Source organism: Mus musculus, chromosome 6 (assembly GCF_000001635.26).
Source record: "Mus musculus strain C57BL/6J chromosome 6, GRCm38.p6 C57BL/6J".
Lineage (NCBI taxonomy): Eukaryota > Metazoa > Chordata > Mammalia > Rodentia > Muridae > Mus > Mus musculus.
In genome coordinates, this window is record NC_000072.6 from 143,757,978 (window position 1) to 143,762,619 (window position 4,642).

Genomic DNA, 4,642 nt, shown 5'->3' on the forward strand with positions numbered 1-4,642 from the left:
TTAAAAATCAGATTGTTGGTAAATTTCCATTCATGATAAGTCTTACTTTCCAAGACATATCACAAAACAGCTTCTTGAAACATCTTGAGAGTATTTCTACATATTTCCCAAACATTCTGTATGTAATTATTTGCTGAAGTCACTTCTAATATTGGCAGGTGACAGGGACCCCCCCTCCCATGATGGAGTATACCTTGAACTATGATCCAGAATTAACCCCCCCCCCCGCTTGCTTTTGTTAGATTATTTTATTATAGAATCAGGAAAGAAACTTGCTGCTGTGGCTCTGCCTCCATGCCTGTTCAGGAGTGATGCCCACAAATGCAACCAGCAGATCCTGAGAGGGAAAGAGAGGCTGGAATGGCTGGGAGCAGAGGAGACCTCAGGCATCTGTGAGCTTGATGGAGACTTTCCAGAGATGATGGCTTCTGGGAAACTGCTTGTTTAATGGAGAAAGCAAAGACTACTTAAACCTTTGAGGGGTAGGCACAGGCCTTGCAGAAGGAGGTCTTGTTCACCATTGGCTGGGGCCAGGGCACTGGGGACACTCCATTTATATTTGAATTCCAGGTGCTGCTGAACCTGTCCTTAAAAGAGGAGAGGAAGTTTAACCTAGCTACCAGGCTATGTGACCTCTTCCAGCAAGCAAAGGTGGGGCATGCTGGGACATGGAGGCCCTGGGTGGGTGGGGAAGAACAATCTTACTCCTGTCAATCTAAGGACTAGATTTCCTGTATCTGTAATACCTTGACCCCACCCTTGCTTCACCCTGCCCCACCTCCATCTCTTGTCCCACCACTCCCAGGCCCCACAAAAACTAAGACTAGGGCACACATCTCCATCTAGCCCATACTCACCAGCTCTCAAGGCAAAGTCCAACAGCAGCATTCCATTCTGACTGACAGGAGATCAATCGATTCTGACTAACGAGCGGGTCTCTGTTCATGTACACCGGTATGCCTCAAATAATAGCGAAAACATAATTATCATTTCAGATGCTGGCTGCCTCAACTCAAAGTAAAGACTGAATATTTCTCTGGACAGATGATATTTGATCATGTGCAAATGGCTACTGGTCTTGGGTTGCTGTGAGCCAAAGGGAATTGAACCGTGTGCTGGTTGGGGTGGCTGTGGTGGATGTGAGTCCTGCTTGGACATGTGCTAGCATCAGGTTTCGGGGCTGGTTCATCAGTTTTTCCTCTCTGTACCTTGTGCTTCTTGATATTAACCATGGCCTTCTGATCTTGATGCTGAGCACTAGCTAAGAAACCTACTTGTCAGCATGAATGTGCCTTCTGAGTTACTCAGGAACCCTGTTTACTGGCAAAGTTTCTCTTTGTAAGGTAGAGCAAAGCCTGAAATTTTACCTTTCAGCAAATTCTGGATAATCCCAAAATAACTGATCTGTAATTTTATTTAGAGAAGCAAAGACTTCATAAAAGTAATTGGTTGTTTGTCATTGTTGTTATTGTCATTGTTATTATTGTTATTTATTGTTTATTTTGTTATTACTATTGTTTATTATGTTATTGTTGTTTCTGTTATTATTGTTGTTTATATGTTGTCACTGTTATTATTATTGTTATTGTTATTTCCTATAACTACTGGTGAACGTGGCTCAGTGTAGGTCACTCCCATCTGTGTGCCATGTACTACATATGTGATATGGCAAATACTATCATCAGAAGCAAAAAGCTTTCTTTATCCCAACTCATGCTGCTTGCTTCAGGCTAAAAGCTTCCCCTCTCCTCTTGGAATTTGTCTTTCCTTCCTACTTTTTGAGGAATCTTTACCTTCTTCAATTATTATGGAATATACCTCCTGTAATGCTTTTGAAATATTATCTCTTGGCTGCTGTTCTACTCTGTTAAATCAAATCAAATCAAATCAGCCTCAATTTCTGATGTCGTATCAGCCTTTGTCAGCTATATTTCCTGATCTCACGTGGTACACCCACCTCATGAAAGCAACCTGAGAAAGATCAGAAGGGGAAATCCTGTATTTTTAGTCAGATATCCTTGGTATGACTTAGCTAGTACACACTTGGGTAGGCTCTCTTAACCATAGCAGTCTCTACTAAGATGTTGTTGCTGCCCAAGTGTGGCTACATTGCCTTACTTAAGCTGATAGATGGAGGTTTTGGTGAGACATCTTGATCTGGGCAAAATGGCTACAGGACTTTCAACCCAGTAGGTCTGAACAGTTGAAGAGATTATTTAAAAATGCAGGTTCCAGAGCCCAAGGCACCTGGGTAGGTTTGCACCCTACTTCAACCACTCCCTAGTAGATTATGACTTAGTAGTTGTGAAGCTAGGTACGGAGCCTAGTGCAACTGAAGTAGTCAATGAATCTGATCTATTCTTGTATAGAACACATTTCCCACATTTTAGTGAAGTCAACTTCAATTTAATGGTCCTAAAGACCTTTCATAAAAAGATAATGTTGAATGCCTCCAAACCGATGGATCTATTTCTCTGCAAATTCAAGCTTTGTCCCAAAAACATGCACCCTTTAAGCCAATAAGAGCTTCTTGGACATCAGATGGGCTGAATATTTAACATTCTAGAGGCACTATGAGCTGAGTGTGGCTGAGGAACTACCAGGAAGGTTGTTCCTAATTCCACAACAGACCTATAAGGAATACTACTAAATCATTTTCTTCTAAGAAGTTCTTTATTTAATTTTGTTTTGCTTTTAAGATTAGTTCTCACTCTGAGGCCCCTGTTGGTCTAGACCACGCTGGTCTTAACTTGGAGATTTATCTGCCTCTGCCTCCAGAGTGCTGGGATTACAGGCAGGCACCACCCTGCATGTCTTCCTCTCTTTTTAAAGGATAAAGGTAATTAAGTTTCTTCATCTTTTTTTTCAGTTTAAAGAATAAAGTCAGGAAGAATATATTAAGGAAAAATAGAAACAACAATAATTGGGAAGTAAGGGAGGGAGGGATGCTGAAGAGACAGGAAGTTCAGAAGCAAATTCTATTGGAAGAAACTGATACACAGGCATTCAGGTGATGTGCTTGGAGGAAGGCCACATTAGCACTATGTGGCTTTCATCTATTCAGGGAAAGAAGAGTCAGGAATAAGATTCTAGTCAAATGTTGACAAAACACATTCCTTAGCAGAGACACCAGTGGCTACCATGTCCAAGACATCTTTATTATTTAGGATAATTTCCTGTATACTCATTGAATGAATCTAGACCCTGTCAAACCAGAAAAAAAAAAGATAAATGATGGGGTTTGTTATGACTGCCTTTAAAATAAAAGTATATTGTAACTTTATATTAACATACCCAGTAAAAACCCCATAAATAGAATCAAAAACAGTCCAGTGGCTATATTAAACCAATATTTAAAAATATGCCAGTCACCTCAAAATCTGTAGGCTGAATGAGATAAAATCGGTGTTTAGTTTTCTTTTATGTTTCTTTGTTTCTTTGTTTGGATGTTTAGATCTTTAGTTTTAGTGGTTGGTTTATGTTGCTTTGGTTGGCTTCAAATATATTATCCTTCACCCTTAGCTTCTTACATGCCCCATCAGCCAGCTGAATAAAAAAGAAAAGTTTTACATTTTAATATAAAGCATTGGAATAATATTTGTGGTGGTACTTAACCCAAAGATGAAATTATTGTGCATAACTACAGCCAAGATTTTCACTTAAAAATTGGCAGGCATGGTAACTCGCTCCAGTGATACCCATTCTTGAAATGCTAAAACAAGAGAGTTCTAGCAAAGGCGGGATTGGCCCGGGCTACAGAGTGAGACCCTGCCTCATCACTCAGAATAAACCAGTTGATCTCTGGGAAAGAAAGTTTTAAAATATTAAGAGGTGCCAAAATACTACCATGTAGATACATATCGGCAGTATCTATCTACACCAACACATTAGCAGGATCATTTTCTGTGTGGTGAAATAATACAAAGGTGCTTTACAGTGGTCGAGACATTTCCAAGTAGACACCATATTGCCAGCCTGCTCGTGCCGCAGCACGTTATGTAGACAGAAAGCTCACCAGTGGCCTGTGATTACAAATATTTCTTTAAGTACTATGCTTATGTGTGGGGTGAGTGGGTTGTTTGCTGACATAGGCATAGTGATGGCATCAAGCTAGGCTTGCTTAGCTCCTGAGCTTTCTGCTTACATTTGCTTCATGTGTGTGTGTTCTTTGGTCTAAGCTGAAAGGGAATCAGTGAAAAGTTCTGTTCCCCACCGTGGCAGAATAATATAAGATCACACATAGAAGTAACCAGGGCTGTCTGCAGTGGGCTCATCTTCTTTGTCATCTTATCCTGGTACCCACTGTAGGAAAATCAAAGGAAAAACCATAGAGACATAGAGGAAAGAGGACAGGCACAGAAAACGCACTAAAAGGGAACTTTGTAGTGCAAATCACCACCTGGGCTATCTACATATAAAGCAGTGTGGTGATTTGTAATAGGAAATACTGAACAACTGCAAAAGATAATTTGACAGTTGTTATCTTAATAGGTAGAGACACAGTTGAAGAAATATGGGACAGTATATATGTAGGGGAAAATAAGGTGAAAACTCTGTTCAGTAACTGAAAATGTCCTTCCCGTTGGACTCTGTTAGAAAGCTCAGTGTTCATGAAGTTAGAATATATTAGCAATGATTCTCA

General features: G+C 40.3%; 1 long non-coding RNA gene across 1 annotated transcript; it reads right to left on the reverse strand.

The window, feature by feature from the left end:
- Nucleotides 1-359: 359 nt before the first annotated feature.
- Nucleotides 360-3,446, reverse strand: Gm46720. Its single transcript, XR_001785446.1, has 3 exons — nt 3,373-3,446; nt 858-960; nt 360-587 (listed from the first exon to the last, which is right to left on the reverse strand). It is a non-coding gene; the product is annotated as a predicted gene, 46720 (long non-coding RNA).
- Between the last annotated feature and the right edge of the window lie 1,196 nt (nt 3,447-4,642).